Below are 19,102 nucleotides of genomic sequence, written 5' to 3'. Positions count from 1 at the left end.
GGGTACCGTTAAAGGTTTTTCGGTGTGAATTGGCCCTTCTCTCGTGTATCCACAGAGGAACCCCAGCAATATCCTCCCCCTCCCCCCAGTAGCTCTCCATGGGGGTGTCGCTATCACAATCAGATGGAGAGGTACCTGATTCATCTTTTGATTCAGACGGCTCACTTCTCTTACTCTTCTTGGAAACGTGTTTCCTCTTAGCCTTTCTCTTTCCTCCCTGGGTACCGCTGCCCTTGGGAGCTGGGTCAATGGTTGCCGGTGTTGACTGCTGAGGGTGTACTTCTTCCTCTGAGGAGGACCCTGACGCACCCTCGGAAGGAATGGGCTGAGATGGTGAATCCTGAAAGACACTGGGTATATCTGTTACCTGCTGGTTAGAATTAGAGCGGCCAGGGCTTGATGATTTGCGGCCTGCCCCCAAAGCGCCGGTTTTTGTAGCGCCGGACTTTGACTTCCGAGAACGCGAAGATTGAGAACGTGTATGAGGCGGATTGCCCGACTGACCACTAGGTTGGACTGAGCTGGAAGCAGAAGTTGAAGGACCTGGGCGGGCCTGCTCACTGGGAATGGTGTCCGGGATACACTCCTGGGAGGCCGCGGCAGGTGTATTGGCAGCTGCTGGCCTGCATTGTAGGTAAAATGTTTCGATAGCAGAAAAGAATTGAGCTATGGCTTGTGGGTTGCAAGGCATGGCAGGAGCTTGAGAACCACCCTGTCCTGCGTGGGGTGCCTGGGAATAGCCCCTGTTAGCCATGCCTATAATCGGAAGCAAAACAGATCAAGTGTGAAAGGCGAAAAGTAGTAGCCAATAATTCCACAGAAAGGCCCAGCAACCCTGGGACAAAACCGCCTGAACCTGTGTTCGAATGAGCCCAGAAAAAATTAGGCACTACAAATTTAGTGGTATGTAAACCAATAAGCCTAAAGAATTACGCTCCTTAAGTCAGCCGTGTGAGTAAAATTATTGTGGAGTTCCCTTATAAACTATTGCCCCAAACCTGAATAAACCAGAATTCTTTAAGAAATTGGAACAAATCTTATTGGAGTTAGAATGTAACAAGACGATATTAGTGGGGGATTTCAATGGAGTGCCAAAACCAGAACTAGATAGACAATCAGGAAAGAAAAAAAGTAAACAAGGGAAACTGCCTAGATCCTTCAATAATTTGGAGGAAAACTTAGACTTGATAGACATTTGGAGACACAAACATGCAATAGAAAAGCAATTCACCTTCTTCTCAGAGTCACACAAGAGCTGGGGTAGAATCGATCAAATCTGGGTCTCAAGGGATCTTACATTAAGAACTATAAAGTGCGAAATTCAACCTAGAACTCTCTCTGATCATAACTCGGTAACTTTAGAAATAAAAGGCAAATCACAGGGCGGGTTCAGATGGAGAATGAATGAATACCTATTGGAGAACGAAGAGGTGGTAGAAAAAGCTAAAACCACCTTAAAGGACTATTTCAGCTTGAATCTCAATAAAGAAACAAGTATGGACATAGTTTGGGACGCCAGTAAAGCGGTCTTAAGAGGGTTTTTTATACAGCAAAACAGTTACAGGAGGAAAGTAAGAGAACAAAAGAAGGAGGAAATTCTTAACCAGCTAAGAGAATGTGAGAAAAAATTGACAACAAACCCGAAGGATGAACAAAATATGCAAATAATAAAAATGTTACAATCTCAGTACTCAATGCTAACAAGTCAAGAAATTGAATGGAAAATCAAATCAATGAAACAAAAATACTTTGAGTCAGCTAACAAAACGGGTAAATTACTAGCTTGGCAATTACGAAGAAGGCAAAAACAAAACGTAATAAACAAGATAAAAATAGAGGAGCAATTGATAGAAGATCCAAAAGAAATAAAGGAAAATTTCCTCAAATTCTACGAGAAGTTGTACAAAAAAGAAGAAGAAGAAATAACCCGTATAGAAAAATATTTAGAAGACTACAGCGGGAAGACCATAACAGAGGAAGAAAGAATTCAATTAAATAATCCCATAAAAGCAGAAGAGATTCAAGATGCGATAAGGAAGATGAAACCAGGGAAGGCTCCGGGACCGGACGGATTGTCAGCCAAATATTATAAAGTATTGGGAAACCAATTAACGCCAGTGCTGCGTGACATCATGAACAACATATTAAGAGGAGGAAGAGCACCAGAGACATGGAAAGAGGCTCACATTACGATGATCCCTAAACCAGACACTGAACGTTAAAAACTATAGACCCATATCACTTTTAAATAATGATTATAAAATTTTTGCGGAGGTGATGGCAAGCAGACTTAAAAAATGTCTAGTAAATCTAATACATAAGGATCAGGCAGGATTCCTTCCAAATAGGTTACTCAAGGATAATGTAAGACACACCATAAATATTATTGAATACCTGGAATGTAAGAATGAAATACCCGCGGCGCTGATTTTTATCGATGCCGAAAAGGCATTCGATAATGTCTCATGGCAGTTCCTGTTGAAGAGCATGGAGAAAGCAGGGGTGGAGGGCGAGTTTATGGAAGGAATAAAAGCAATATATTCGAAACAATCTGCAAAATTGATTATAAATAATAACCTAACAAACTCATTTAAAATTGAAAAAGGAACAAGACAGGGATGCCCTCTATCCCCGCTTCTATTTATTATGGTACTAGAGGTAATTACAAATAAAATAAGAGCAACACCAGAGATCCGAGGGATTAAAGTAGGAACAAAAGAATATAAACTAAAAGCGTATGCGGATGATTTGATGTTATCCCTGGAAAATCCGCAAAAAAGTGTTGGTAAGGCCTTGGAGCTGTTGGAAGAATTTGGTAAGGTATCTGGTTTCAAATTAAATAAATTAAAGACAAAGATGATGATCAAAAATTTGGGAAAGGAGGAAAGTGAAAAATTGGAGATACAAAATGGAATTAAGGTGTCAAAAAAAATAAAGTATCTGGGAATTTGGTTAACTACAAAAAACATAAATTTGATTCAAGATAATTATCTTACAACATGGAAGGAGATTAAAAAAGACCTAGATACGTGGAATAGAGTGAAGCTTTCGTGGACGGGAAGGATGGCAGCAATAAAAATGAATTTACTTCCAAGAATGTTATTTCTGTTTCAAAATATCCCAGTGATCAGAGGCTCTAAAATGTTTATGGATTGGCAAAAAACTCTTTCGAAATTTATATGGCAAGGGAAAAGGCCGAGAATTAGATTTAAACTTCTTACAGATCGGAAAGAGAGAGGGGGATTCTCGGTACCTAATCTGAAATTATATTTCGAGGCCGCCTGCCTTTGTTGGATCAAAGATTGGATTAATCTGGAAAATACAGATTTATTAGACCTAGAGGGGTTCGACAATAGGTACGGCTGGCACGCCTATTTATGGCAAAACAAAGAAAAGGTACACAAAGGGTTTTCAAGTCATATTATTAGAGGGGCTCTATATGAAGTGTGGGAGAGAAATAAAAAACTCCTAGAATGGAAAACACCTTGGTGGTTATCACCAACTGATATTTTAATAATTAAAAAAGTAAATATGGAAGGAGTTAGGCTGACCTATGAAGACCTACTGATAAGATCAGAAAGTGGATGGAAGATGAGAACATATGAGGAGCTGAAAGATAAGTTAACAAGCTGGTTACAATTCCATCAAATAAATGCAGCATGGATAGAAGATAAAAAAGTAGGGATGAACGAGAAGAAATCCAAATTTCAGATAGAAATAATTGAAGGTAAATCCAAATTATTATCTAAAATGTATAACATTTTATTAGAATGGGACACCAAAGATGAGGAAATAAAAGAGGTTATGACAAGATGGGCAATGGATCTGGGGTATAATATAGAATATGATAAGTGGCTGAAATTATGGACTAATGGAATGAAATTCTCGGCATGTGTCACACTTAGGGAAAATTTAGAAAAGATGATGTATAGGTGGTACATCACACCGGCAAAGTTAGCGAAAATGTATAAAACAGGAAATAAGAACTGCTGGAAGTGTAAAATCAAAGAAGGTAATTTTTTCCATATGTGGTGGACATGCGACGAAATGAAGAAATATTGGGAACTTATCTATAATGAGTTAAAAAAAATATTTAAATATACATTTCCCAAAAGACCAGAGGCCTTCTTACTAGGTATAATTGGGGACGAAATCAGAAAAGAAGATAAGACATTATTCCAGTATGCCACAGCTGCCGCTAGAATATTAATCGCCCAAAATTGGAAAAACCCAAATACCCCAGCAATTAGAGATTGGCAAACAAAATTATTCGAATTTGTTGAACTAGCAAAAATGACACAAAAAATTAGAAACCAAAAAAATACAAAGTTCATTAACGATTGGAATAAATTTATGATATATATTGAAGGGAATTATAGAAACCTAAAAACTATAGCAGGTTCGATATAGATCCTATGATGTGTAAATCAGTAATAATTATTAGCTGCAGGAGAATGAAATTATTTATACTAAGAAGCCTGAAATCGGGAGGGATGGAGGTCAATAGGCGTGTAGGGGACTGATTTAAGCATTTGAAGATATGAAGATCTAAGTGTCAAGATAAAGAACTGTAATGGAATCTGATGTTATTCTTATGTTATGACTGGACATCTATTTACTTATTTTCTGTCTTTTTTCTTTGTGTAATTGTTGATTTGGTTTTTCTTTTGGTTATTTAAACGAAACTCAATAAAAAGAAATTAAAAAAAAAAAAATAAACTATTCACAGTCAGCAAAAACCCCCACTGACTTATAGATCACCTTAAGAATTACTAACTGTGAGGATTCTTCACTTTAAATTAATCCACAAATGAATTATTAGGAATCTGGAATAAGCTTATGAATTCCGTAAACGTTATGAATTATAAATTATGAATATACTTATGAATTTAGACTGTAAGGTAATTCCTGAGTGACTTATAGCGTACCTCAGGCGCCCCCAATGAATTACGCTGAGCAGATTGTGCCCCAATGCTGTGCCCCCTGAGCCACCAGGATAACAGCTGATAAATTTAAAAGTACTTTAAAAAGTTCCAATGAATTAAAGATGAAGCCTTATAAACTAGAGCACTAAAGGCAGTCGTTTCCCCCCAAAGCGGTCCCTTTTTTACAGGGCAGCAATACTAAGTAAGCCTCGCCTTATTGCGGCACAGCTAGGAAATGTTCCACAAAGTAACTTCTATTGGAAACAGAGGCTATGAGCGGAAAATGCCAGCGACAATAGAAAGAGTAACACTAACGCGTACAAGGTTACCCTAGCGGCGACACAATGTAGCCCTTAAGGGTAGGGAGACAACCACCAGTAGACACCTCAGCGGAACACAATGTAGCCCTTTAGGGTAGGGAAACAATCACCAATAGACCGCAGGCAAAGAGGTGCCTCACCCAAAATGGCCGCTGTAGAGCGACCACGTGGCCCATACAAAATGGCGTCAAGGCAACTGTAGCCGCTTAGCTCCTCCCGCAGCCCAGAGCGGTAGCCACCACTGTAAAATTTTTATAACTAATCGAAACCACCCGCAAATTCCAAATCAGTACCCGGCGTGTGTGTTGGCTGGCCCTGGGCTGACGCGGCCCGGGGATTCCCAGGTGGCGCAGGGCTGAAGCCAGCCCCACGCGGATGTTGGGAGCGTGAGCCCGCAACCCCCCCTCCTTATGTTGGGAGTGGCTTTGTCTGACTTGTCTAACAACCTCCGCCATTAGACCTCAACCCTTCAGTGAGCACAGGACCCTAAGAATCGGAAGGGACTCAGGGCATCATCCAGACTGCCCCCCCCAACCCACAACATCATTCTGGAACTGGTGCCTTTGGCTGATGATGGGATGGCTTGGCACTGCTACTCTACTGCAAAAGACTCTAAACTGGAGCCTTTGCAAAAGGGCTTGGCCCACATCCTGCACCTGGATGTTATGCCTGGAAAGGAAGGGGGATTCAGAGCACCAAGCCCTCCTCTCCTGTAAGCCAGTCAGCTGCTCAGCATCCTTCTCTTGGAAAAGAGGTGCTGGTCTAAGAACAACCTCCTCCTCCTCTATGTCCCTGGTCTTCCCTTCTTGATCCTTTGTTTTGGCTGGAAAGTTTTCTACTTCTGACATAGGATTGGTCCTTTATGCTTTGGCAACTCTGGATTAGCAGGACCTAAGCATACAGGCCTATGAGCCCTCTCTGTTAGACAGTGAAACAGACTACCCCCAAAGGTGGTGGACTTTCATTCATTTGAGTTTTTTTAACGAAGTTTGGGTGGACACCTGCATGGGTGTAGCCAGGATTTTTGTGGGGAGGCAGGACTTTTGTTAGGTGGGGGCAGAACCGATGTGATTGGTCAGTTAGTTAAGCATTTCTATTGCTTTATTTGATTTATGCCCATGGCCACCTGTCAGGGATTCTTTAGCCAAGATTCCAGCAATGCAGGGGGGTTGGGCTAGATGACCCTTAGGGTACCTCTCAACTCTGCAATTCTAAGGTTCTCTGAAATCTCTTGTAAGCCCCTTTCATGGCTCTCTAAAAATGACTTCATTAGTGGGGAGAATTTTTAGGGCTTTTCTTCTTCAAAACAGTGCTGAGGTGGGGCCCGAGAACAGGCTGTCCTTCCATCTCTCCCCACCCCCCATCTAACTTTGGGTGAATCCTACTCCCCCTCCCGGGCTTGGGCCCTTTCCCAAGAGAAGGAGGGTGAGGCTTTTGTGCCCTGGCTGGGCGGGGATCTGCCAGCCCTCTTTGGGGTGGAGGTTATAAAACATAATGGCTTTTTAGCTGTCAAACCTCATAAAAAACCCACAGATTATAATTCCCTCCTACATTATTCCTCATTTCACCCCAAACGACTTAGGAACAATTTGCCATACGGACAATTCCTACGTCTTAAAAGGAATTCCTCTCTTGATGATGATTTTCATAAGAATGCTGACCAGTTAGCTGATTCTTTATATGCTAGGGGATATCCTCTCTATGTAGTCAACAAATATAAAATTAAATCATCCGTGAAGGATCGTTCTGTACTTCTCAGCCCTTCTAATATTTCATGCACACAAAATCGTATTACGGGTTCTTTAGAATTTACATCTTATGCGGACAGAGTTATTAGATTAATACGAAAACACTGGCATGTGCTCTGGGACATACCAGGGTGTTCTGAATTTCCATTGATAGGCCTCAGGCAGACGAGATCCTTGAAAGATTTATTAGTTCATACTGATATAAACCCTCCCAACATGGTTACCTGCACCCTTGGTTCCCCTGCACCTACAGGGCATCACAGATGTGGCAGATGTTCTTCCTGCCCTTTCGCTTAACAAACTAAGGGAATTTACAATGAAAAAACAAATTTCAGATTTTTCATCAGGCAGTTTAACACTTGCCAGACTAAAGATGTTGTATACTTAATTCGGTGTCCCTGTAACTTGTACATCGGCTCCACCTCTCGTGCAGTTGAAGTAAGGATAGGGGAACATTGTTCCCGCATCCGAAATACTGTGTTGGAAGCTCCTCTGGTTGAGCATTTTATATCGCAGAATCATTCTGATAGGGATTTATTGTTCACAATACTGTGGGTGGATCAGAAAACCATCAACGAAAGACAAGATTATGAAAGATGGCTACGACAGAAAGAATCTCAATTCATTTTTATGTTTAAGACCATTCACCCTGAAGGACTTAATTCTGAATTGGATTTAAATTGTTTTATTTGATGTTTTTCTATTGCTGTTATATTGCGCTGTACCTTTAAATTGAATTACTGCAATTCAGTCTCCAAGTAATGAGTGCAACCTGGGAATGGTTACTTATGCTTCAGGTATCATGCAACTGGTAGCAGTGGTTACATATCCTCATTACCATGGCTCCATGTGCATTTTTCTAATCTATGGGGTATGTACCTTTGTTCTTCTTATGGTAGTTGTAGCATATGGGTTGTAATGTGTGAAGTTTATATAGTTTTCATGTACACAGGTCATTGTTTCATATTTGAATTCTTTTGTAGTTGTGCTGAAGAAGATTCCAGCGTTATTCACTTACTACTTCGGCACCATGAACGCCTAAAAAAAGTTTTACCACTTGGCCCACAGGATAGCATCTATTACTTTGTTTCAACTATAGACTTATTATACTTCTACGGACTTTCAAAGATTGACATACGTGTGTTCATTTGATTTCAAATATATTAGAGAATTTACTGAAGGTACCTTTTACCATGAAGGTACCTTTTACCACCTTTGGTGGACGTGCCCAAGGATTAAGGTCTTCTGGGAAATGATTTATAATGAAATGAAGAAGGTGCTTAAATGCACATTTGTAAAGAAACCAGAAGCCTTTCTCCTGGGCATGGTGGGCCAATTGGTATCAAGGAAAGATAGGACGTTTTTTATGTATGCTACAACAGCAGCAAGAGTACTTCTAGCAAAGTACTGGAAGACACAAGAACTACCCACACTGGAAGAATGGCAGACCAAGGTGATTGACTACATGGGACTGGTGGAGATGACTGGCAGAATCCGCGACCAAGGGAGAGAGACAGTGGAGGAAGATTGGAAGAAATTTAAAGTTTATCTCAAGAACTGTTGCAAAATTAATGAGTGCTAAAATGTTTTGGGTCAGGTAAAACAGAATTGCGGGGACAAATAATTGGATATGAGAAAAAGGATTTAAAGGGGAAAAAAAGTGTTATAAGTTGACATTGGGGCTTGCTGGAAAACTTTAAAACAGGGATGCAGAAAGGGGAGGTATGAGGAAGTCGATGAAAGAAGGTTTAAGAAAAAATGTGAAGAAATTATACATGTTTATATGTTTGTTTGTTTTTGTATTGTTTTGTATTGTCTATTATTATGTGTTAAAAAACCAATAAAAATTTTATAAAAAAAAAAATCAAATATATTAGAGAATTTACAAGTGGTACACATTTTGTTTTCGTTGTACTAAAGCATGTATATCATGCAATAAGAATTGCAGTGCTATCTAGTATACTGGTCTTCGTGTTGCTTGTATTGTTTGTAGTCCACAGCGGGAGGCAGCAAGGCTTCTGAATTTTAGTTGCTGGAAACTGCAGGAAGAGAGAGTGCTCTTGCACTCCGGTCCTGCTTGCAGGCTTCCCGCAACAAGAGGCATTGGGTTGGTCACTGTGAGAACAGGGTTGCTGGTCTAGATGGGCCTCCTTTGACCTCTCCTCATGCTCTGATGTGGAGGTTTGGAGGACGGGTAACAACCAAGACAAAGCTTGCCTGCCTTAAAGGTCAACAAATGTTTGCCATCAGCCTCCATAGATTCTAGTCTGCAAATGCTGCAGTTAAGTCATTCCAGGTCTTATTGAGTGGGGTGAGGAGGGGTCTTTTAAGGTGGTTATGTGTATTACCTTATTTTCTTCAAAAATATTTTTATTACATTTATATCCCACCGTTTTTCTCCATGAACCCCAAGGTGGTGTCCATGGTTCTCCCCTTCCTTTTTGAATCCTCACAACAGCTCTGTGAGGTAGGCTAGGCTGAGAAGCAGTGACTGGCCCAGTGGGTCTGCCCTACTTTCCAAAAAGTGGTTTGCTGTCCTTACTCTTTGCATTCATGTCCCACCTTTTCCTCCAAGGAGCTCAAGACTCTCATCCACAAAACAACCCTGCGAGGTAGGCTAGACTGAAAGGCAGAGGCTGCCCCCCTAGGTGAGCTTCATGGCAGAGCAGGGATTTGAAGCCTGGCCTCCCAGGTCCTTGTCCGACCTGCTAACTGGCTCTCGGAGCCCCTCCTGGTCCCTCTGTGGAGGGGGGCCCTGGCCCTGGATGCGATGCCTGCCCCAGATGCTGACCCACAGAAGCTGGTGTCATAATAAATTTGCCCATTTAAAAAGTTGCAACTGTTAACGGAGAAAGCCGAGGGCTCCCTTGGACAAAAAGCAAGGACACCAACCAGGACAATTGGAGCAAAACAGCAGCCAGTGGGCTTGGTCTTTATTAAGACTGTCACGACAGGACTCCAACTCACTGCAAGACGAAGCAAGATGGAAGCCGCGAACAAAAGAAGACCCCCAACTTTTATTAGCTACTAATCCCCCATGCTACACCCCTAAGACTACATCATAACTACATCATGACTACATCATTGATACATCATAAAAAGGAGTGGTTGAGGGAGGAGTTGAGGTGGTAACCTGAGTGTCCTGTCACCTGTCCGGTTCCTTCTTTCCCCCTCCCCATGAGCACATTCCAGAGGACAAAGAGGAGTTCACGATTTCCTGCTCCCAGAGGGAAGGGTTGGTCACTGTCCTTTGTTTTAGTCCATACTGAATCCACTTCCATATGCAGGTTCTTTGTTAGTGAAATGGTCCACTGTCTGGCACCATCAATGTTAGCATGCCCGCTGGGGTGGGCTCGCTGTGGACATGTTGGTACGCGTGGGGGATTATGGCTGCTGTTATGCACTGAGTTGAATAGGATCCAAAATGCAGCAGTCTGATTGGTCCCAGAACAATAGGATTCAGAATGCAGCAGTCTGATTGGTCCGCAGGAGCCACCCAATCCAGCTCCAGGTGGAAGTGAATCCGCAACCTGATTGGCCTACAGGGGAATTCCGGGATTAGCCAATCATGTGCAGCCCATTGTGTAAATAATGTATATAAAGCCGATGTTGTGGGGGAACTTTCATTCCTCACTACTATGAACTGAATAAAGAGCATGAAATCCACACTCGACTCCAAGTATATTTCACTGGTGACGAGGATGAGATCCTGCTGAGCTGACCGCCACACACAGCACTGCAGCACCGCCACCTGCTGCACCGCTGCCTTGCACCGTGTATCCAGGCTTCAGCTCCGGGACACAAGGAACTCAGAATGGCAACTGACAGCAGCTTCTCGCCGTTCAGCCCAGCATCAGGAGACTGGGAAGCGTACGCCTCCTGTTTCACCTTCCTCCTAGAAGCCAAAGGGGTCACTAACGACGCCAAGAAGAGGACGATATTCTTCAGCGCCTGCAGAGAGGAGACGTTCGAAATCTCCCAGGCTCTCCTTGCGCCTGAAGACGTTGCTACTGTTCCTTACAAAACAATAATGGAACGGCTGAAGGGGCACTTCTCGCCACAGCCCTCACTGGTGGCTCGTCAAAATGCCTTCTACGCAAAGTGGCAAGCCCCTGGGGAAACCATAACTGGGTTTGTGACCTCCCTCCACCAAGCCGGCCAGTTCTGCAACTTCTCAGAGTTGGAGAACATGCTTCGTGACCTCCTCATCGGTGGCCTGAAGGATGAGAAGCTGCAACGACGCCTCTACGCCAAGAAGGACCTAACGTTCCAGGTCGCTCTGGAGGAGGCCCTGGCAACGGAAGCTGCCGAGAGGTCGACACAAGAGGCACAGCCGAGCCTGCCATCCCAACTGAGGGTCCACCATGAAGACCTCGCCGACGACTCAGGATCCGACAGGGAGGAGGTGCACCAAGTACAGCGGCGCACTCAAGCAGCGCATAGACCATAGCCACCTCGATGAGAAGGAGGGAACTGAGCAAGCTGCGGGGAGAGTCACGAGAGGAGGACCTACCATTTCTGCAACGCAGAGTGCAGGCAGTGCAGAAAATCGGGACACATCGCCCGGGTGTGTCGGGCTCAGCCCACCCGACGCCAGGCATCAGATGACCGATCCAAGAGCCCCAGGTCCAGGGGCCCAACGCACCAAGGCAACTCAGCAGAGCATGGAGCTTGACACGGGTTCAACTCTATCCATAATCTTGGCAAGGACCTTAAGGAAACTGTGCCCTAGTGGCGGTCCCAAACACAGGCCGGCCCCATTCACCCTCCGGACTTCCAGAAACGTAAGGTCCCCACAATGGGGGTGGGGACCTTCAGGGTGCAATATCGAGGGCGGACGCGGCAACTGGACTTGCTTGTGGTCAAGGGCCCCTACGTTAGCTTACTGGGATTGGCAGGCCATTTGTGATGCCCCAGCGCCCAAGGGCAAGACTGAACTTCAGGCCTTCTTGGGACTATTGAACTTTTACCATGCCTTCCTTCCCCATAAGGTGGTGGTAGCGGAGCCCCTACACAGACTCCTGCACAAGCGGGCCCCTTGGGTGTGGGGCCAGCGCCAGGAGGCTGCATTCCAGGCAGTCAAGGACTTGCTCATCTCAAACTTGGTCTTGGCACACTTCGACGAGAGGCTGCCAGTGGTGCTAGCATGCGACGCCTCGCCCTATGGCATCGGCGCTGTCCTGGGACACCAACTCCCAGATGGAAGAGAGGTCCGGTGGCATACTTTCCCCAGACACTCAACGCAACCGAGCGGAACTACTCGCAAATCGACAAGGAGGGTCTGGCAATCGTGAAGGGAGTAAAAAAATTCCATGATTTCTTGTACGGGCGGCCCTTTACCGTTGTGACTGACCATAAGCCGTTGCTTGGCTTTTTTGCCCCCCAAAAGCAAAGCCCCCTAAGTTCTGTCTCCTCGCATACTCAGGTGGTCAATTTTCCTTGCCAGCTACCAGTATGCACTGATTCACCGCCCTGGGAAGGCGATGGGCCACACGGACACCCTCAGCAGGCTACCACTACCGGAAACAGGCCCCGACCCAGCGCCCGCGCAAGAGGTTATGAGCCTGGAGCTGCTTCCCAACCATCCCATTCAGGCACAAGAAGTTGCGCACCATTCCAAGAAAGATAATGTCATCTCCCGGGTCCTGGACTGGGTGTGGAGAGGATGGCCCAGCAGCAGCCCCGGGCTAGAATTCGCCGGCTACACAACCCGCAAACATGAACTGTCGGCCCACAAGGGGTGCCTGTTATGGGGAAGCAGGGTTGTTGTTCCCCAGCCCCTCCGCAAAAGGGTCCTCACAGCCCTACACGAGACACACCCAGGGGTAGTGAGAATGAAGACCCTTGCCAGGAGTTATGTGTGGTGGCCGGGGATCGACGGAGAGATAGAGGCCTGGGTCAAACACTGCCAGGCCTGCCAAGAATCCCGCCCAGATCCCCCAAGGGCCCCAGTCCAGTCCTGGGAGTCCTCCCGAGCACCATGGTCACGCCTGCACGTGGACTTTGCTGGCCCCTTTCAGGGGAACACGTTCTTCATAGTGATGGATTCCTACACCAAATGGCTGGAAGTCGCACTGGTACCGTCCACTTCTACGTCCGCAGCCATCCGGGTACTACGCAGGCTGTTTGCAACCCACAGGCTCCCTGACACTCTCATCTCAGACAACGGAACCGCATTTACGTCAGGAGAATTCCAGACCTTCACAGTGCAGAATGCCGTCCGCCACATCTGCTGGGCGCCCTTCCACCCTGCCACCAATGGCCAAGCAGAACGCATGGTGCAGACCACCAAGGACACCCTTCGCCGCATGATGCAAGGGGATTGGGAGTACCGCATTGCCACATTCCTTCTAGCACAGCACAGCACCCCCAGCTCAACGACTGGCCGGAGCCCTGCTGAACTACTGATGGGCCGGCGCCTTGCAATCAGATTGGACCACCTTCACCCCGATAGAGCTCAGGATGAGGTAGTGGGAGGGGGAAGGCAGGAACCTCCAGACCTTCATGGCTCAGGACCCAGTGTACGCAAAGAATTTTGGGGCAGGCCCAGCGTGGGTACCCGCCACAGTCACCAGGGTCACTGGCCCCGTGTCGTACGAGGTGCTAACGGAGGGGGGGCAATGCTGGCGCCGCCACTGCGACCAGATACGGTGACAATTCCCGGGCAAAAACCAGGAGGAGGACAGGTCAGAGGAGTCCCAATGGAACAGTGGGGCAGCGAGGCCTGTAGAGCAGGAGGGGCCAGCAGGAGAGGCAGAATCAGTAAATACAGAGAGGACCCGCGAGGCCGAAAGGACACCGGAACCGGAGCCACGACTGAGTGAGCCGGTTGCACCAGACCAAATGGCCCCATCACAGCCAGCATCCTTGGAACATGAGCCAGAACCTGAACCCTGGACCAGGGAACACCCGAGGCCGCAACGCACACGTAGGCTGCCGGCGTACCTTGAGGACTATGAATGCGACCTCCCGGGCAGGACTGGAACTTAGAGGGGAGGGGTGTTATGTACTGAGTTGAATAGGATCCAAAAGGCAGCAGTGAGGCGTTCACAAAGTAAAGGAAGGATTGAACTCTGATTAATAAGAATACACACAGAGGCTTGAACCAGGAAGACTCTAGGAAGGGTGCGTATAATTGTGTCTCTCTGTGCTTGTCCGTGTGCAGCCCCTGGCCCAGGTAATTTTATTCACAAAAGAACTTTTTACAGAGTGTTCATAAGAACCAATCAGATTTCTTCTGAGCATTTCAACAAACCCACGTGGGGACAAGTTAAACCACCAAAACTAATTAACAGAACTACAAAGGAGTCCATTTGGCAACCCCAGAGGTGATAAACAAGCAATACACATGATAAGGAGGATGGCCAGGAGGACAGCAATCATTATCACCTTCACGTGAGATCTGTTTCCTGGCCCTAAGATTAACATCCTAAGATTACCATATCAGAAAGCTACATCAAAGAAGCTTGCACACTACCTTTGATGACCCAGGACACCTGCCTGTCTAAGCAACTGTGCTGTGTACGTGACTTGTGAAGAGAGAGAGATGGAACAGGGATGCAGAGGTGTAGATTGATCAAGAATCATATCAAAATAGTTTAAACCCAGTCAACGCAATGCTTTCATTGCTGACACAGATGGCTTACTCTATATTATAATTCCTCATAGCAATCCCACCTAATCACTACACAGCAGTCTGATTGGTCCTAGAACAATGCAGCAGTATGATTGGTCTGCAGGAGCCACCTAATCCAGCTCCAGGTGGAAGTGAATCCGCAACCTGATTGGCCTACAGGAGAATTCCGGGATTAGCCAATTAGCAGATATTGTGGGGGCACTTTCATTCCTCGCTATGATGAGCTGAATAAAGAGCATGAAATCCACACTCGACTCAGAGTATATTTCAGCTACCCTATGTCAAGCCTCCCCCCTTTGATAGTCCTTCTCCCAAGGTGCAGAACAAAAGTGGAACAGTACAGATCCGATGTATGGCTGATTTTCTATGAATTTATAACAGAAACACTACAGAGGTAAAAACACTTTCACTCAAAAGGAAACACTTGGATACATTTTGATTGGATCAGTCACGGTCGATTAAACCCGGATACATTGTTTTAGCAGCTGTCAACAGTCATTGAGAGGTAGATATTGGCCCTGTAGTACCTGCTTGGTCACCACAAGGGGCGCTGTTCAGTTACGCTCATTGGCTGGAGCACAGCAGTTTATTTGCATGGGGAAACTGGTCTACCTGCACTGAAAATAATGAACGGGGTTCCGTGGGGATATACTTACGATTAAAGCGCTTCCTTATTTACGGAAGGCTTTCCAATAGTTTACTGAAGGAAGCATATGTCATGTGTGTGTCATGCTTGTGCAAACTGAATGGGGGGGGGGGTTCCTGCGACACAACAAGGGACTGTTTTTGCCACAGCAGATAAAGCCATAAATCTTTTGATGGTTTATCAACCTGTGTCCCCAAGTGCTGTTCAGCCCTGCGGATTGGAGAGCCCTGGCTCTGTCCTGTTCACACAAGCACTTAGCCGAGTGAGGCACTTGCAGGATGTCCTGTGTTCAATTTCCAGAATCATACAAGTCTAGAAGACGGCTGGCAAAGTTGTGACTTGGAGGAACAATCTGAAAGTCTTGTGGAACCTGGGACTTCCGGGTTAGCGCGATCGGCTAATGGCGGATTCCCTCCGAGCTCCGGAGGGAATCGGCTGCGCAGGAGCTGGGTCTGGCCGCTGCGGTGACGCGGGGACCCTCAGAAATCACAGGCGCTGAAGCCTGTGAACCTGGTGACTCGGCGGGCACCATTTGCGCCCCCCGACCTGCGAAGGAGCCTTTTTAAAGGCTTCGGAACGGGGGACGGGGTGAGCGGCGCGGTGCTGAGAGTCGACTGCTCCTCCTGCGGAGTGAAGCCGCATGCCATGGTCGGAGAGCGCTGACTTCTTCTTGTGAACAATTAGATTCTAAAAGTAACAACCCGTGAGTAGTACGGAAATTGGACTTGTAAAGGAAATTTCTTTTGTTGAATTTGGCACAATCGGGGAAGGTGCAAACAGGAAGTCCGCCTCCCCGGCTTGTAAATAATTTAAAGCAAGGACTAGTTAACTAAGGTTGAGAGAATTTCTTTTTTTCCATTGGCTAAAAGATATTAATTTCACGATTTGGCAGTATAAGCATAAATAACTTTATCGGAGGATAAGAGCTAATTTTGAGAGCTGAAGTGCCACCCCCCCGGACCCGGGAGTGATCCGTGAGAGAGCCTGTTGAGGAGATATAGAAGAGTTTGACAGCTGTCAAAATCAGCTGTCAAGAAGGAAAAAGAGAACTTTATTTCTGCTGTCTCTGCTGGAAATATTTGTTGCAATTTGGTTATATTTTGTTGAAAACAAGGAAGAACTGATACAAACTAACTTGACTTTTCGATTTGAACTGGAAATAATATTAAGTTACCAAAATCCCTCTAGAGGGGGATTTGGGACATTACAAGAATGGCTGGAGGAGGGAAAATTCAAGCTGGGTTGGACAGAGCCTTTGTTCTCTTGGGAAAGTTACAAGGCCAAATGGCTGTTTTGGCTACAAATGTTGCAACTCTGAACTTAACAGTAAATAATATCATTGAATTTGATAAGGATTTGACTCAGGAAGCCCATGCAGCTGGACAAAAAGAGAAACCTGAGAGTTTTGAGAGTGCGGAGAAGGAGACATATGTTGTTTCTGAAGAAAAGGAAGGAGGAGCTGTAATTTTGCAGATGACAAAGGAGAGCCAGAGGCCTGACATGATGGTTACAAAGGAAAATAAGAAATCGAGCCAGAGGCCTGACATGATGGTCACAAAGGAAAATAAGTACTGGATGATGAAAATCTGGTTTGAATTGGAGATTGAAGAATGGAGAGATCTCCTTATGTGGAGATCTGAAGACTTATGGATTACAAATTTGACTAAGGTGGAAGTCGGAGCTTTCGGGACAATTGGACTTAAAAGGAGTAAGAAACAAGATTCGGGCTCCACTTTTAAGTATGGAGGTCTGGCTGGAAGAAACATGGACCTTATGGGGACAGAGCTTCTCCGAGATCTGGTGTTTAATACTAAAGACTATCAAAAAAACCGGCAGAGAGGAATTGAGAGAGAATTAAGAGCCTCGGATGTGAGGTCTCCAGGCTGATAGTAGATTAAGACTGATGGACGTCTGTTGGGGATCGAAACCGGGAAAGGGGGTGGTGGGGTTTGGGAATCCAAAGGGTGTATAATTATAATCTGTTTTTTTTATTTTGTTTTGTTATTAGTAAGAAAATTGGGGAATTCGTGGAAGGGAATTTGGGTCGACTTTAGAAAAAGGTTTTAAGAATGAGTACTGATGTATAAATATGGATGTTTATAAGTGAAAATTGGTTTTTTCTTTAAAATGAACTAAATATAAAAAGGTTAAAAATTGGGGATAAGAACTTGTTGAACTAACAATTTGAATTGGAATATAAGAAGGGGAGGTGTGGGGAAGTCAGGGAAATATGTCATTGAAAATACGGATTGTAAACTTTATGTGTTTTTTATTTTTTTTTGTTCTTTCTTTTTTTCTTTTGATTTTTTTACTAAGATGGAAAATTTTAATAAACATTTATTAAAAAAAAAAAGAAAGTCTTGTGGAACCTTAAAGGCCAATAAATTTATTGCTGCGACTCAAGCTCACTCTGCCAGGTGCCGGAATTGAAATCTTAGTTGGGGGAAACGGTATGGTGGGAGCAGAATGGCAAGGATTAGTCAGTGACAATTAAGGCTTAAATATATGTTCAGCTGGCACACCTTTAACCTTTTACAGTAGCAGGTTGGTGATAATTGACCTAGAAGCCACTGAAGGACACTTTGCTCAGAGGCACTTTATTCAAAGCATTTCCTTCAGCACTTTTATTGCCCATATTGATGAGGGCTAATCTCCTACCCATCCCAAATAAGGTAGTGCACTGTAATGGTTAGAGTCTTGTACTATCACCTGGGAGACCAAGGTTTGAATCCCCCTGCTCCGCCATGCAGCTCACTTGGGGACCTTGGGCCAGTCACTGCCTCTCAGTCTAACCTGCCTCACAGGGTTGTTGTGGAGATGAACTGAGGAGTGTTGGGTAATATACATTACCTTGAGCTCCTTGGAGGAAAAAGTGGTACAAACATGCAGTAAGTAAGTAAGTGAATGAATGAATGAATGAATTGCCACTGCTATTCACCCATTCCTTTGTCATGCAGATTGCTGGCTGATGACTGAGAGGATGGGGAAAAGTCTCCACAAATGTCTCTTTTGCAAGGGGGAGGGGGTGGTACTGATCTTACCTGGGAGAGGCGTGCTCCAAAACACAGCAGCTGAGTTTCCTTCACAGGTTGGCATTTTCCCGAGAAGCACACTAGCGTTTGCCATACCGGCTGAAAACCGTACTGCAAGGGGTGAGTATCCTGAGTTGTGCTTCTGTGCGTTTATTTGCAGAAGTCAGCATCCAAGTTCCTCACTGGGGCAAGGCAATCTGAGCACGTGACACCAATTCTGGCCCAACCTACCAGTTAATTTCCAGGGCCCAAATCAAAGGTCTGGGCTTGACCTGTAGGACCAGCTCAGGACCACAATACCTCAAGGGCTGCCTCTCCCCATATGAGCTGACCCAGACCTTGGGATGGACACCTGAGGCCTTTCTCCAGGTGCCACCTCCACGGGAGCTCTGGAGGGTGGCAACAGGAGAACAGGGCATTTTTGGTGGTGGCTCCCTGTTGGTGGAATGCTCTTCCTGGGGGAGCTCACCTGGTGCCTTCATTTCATATCTTTGGTGCTGGACAAAAACACTATCTATGAACATTTAGAATGGGTGCGATGTTTTAATGTATCCCTCACTCTGTTTTTATGTACGTAGGTAGGTATTTTTTTCTGGTAAATCACTTCAAATTGCTATGGCAAAAAAATGACTATTGCATTTAAATTTTTATATATAATATTTTGGCCTGGAATCCCCATTGCCTATGCACTGCAGGAAAGTCAGATGTTCCTTTTGCCACAAATAATAGACGCATAGTTGTCAATCTGTAAGGGACCCAAAGGGTCACCTACTCTGGCTCCCTGCAATGCCAGCT

General features: G+C 45.3%; 1 pseudogene across 1 annotated transcript in view; it reads left to right on the top strand.

The window, feature by feature from the left end:
• The first annotated feature begins 1,400 nt into the window (after positions 1-1,400).
• LOC310753717 (adhesion G protein-coupled receptor D2-like) overlaps positions 1,401-19,102 on the top strand; it is a 112,160-nt pseudogene continuing 94,458 nt past the window's right edge. Inside the window, exons 1-2 of the transcript in view lie at positions 1,401-1,494; positions 18,233-18,427. The product of the transcript in view is annotated as an adhesion G protein-coupled receptor D2-like (transcript). The remainder of the gene's footprint in view (positions 1,495-18,232; positions 18,428-19,102) is intronic.

This window comes from Podarcis filfolensis (genome assembly GCF_964270895.1).
Source record: "Podarcis filfolensis genome assembly, chromosome: W".
Classification (NCBI taxonomy): domain Eukaryota; kingdom Metazoa; phylum Chordata; class Lepidosauria; order Squamata; family Lacertidae; genus Podarcis; species Podarcis filfolensis.
Note: the sequence above shows the minus strand (reverse complement) of the source record. Positions and strands in the feature narration are given on the sequence as shown.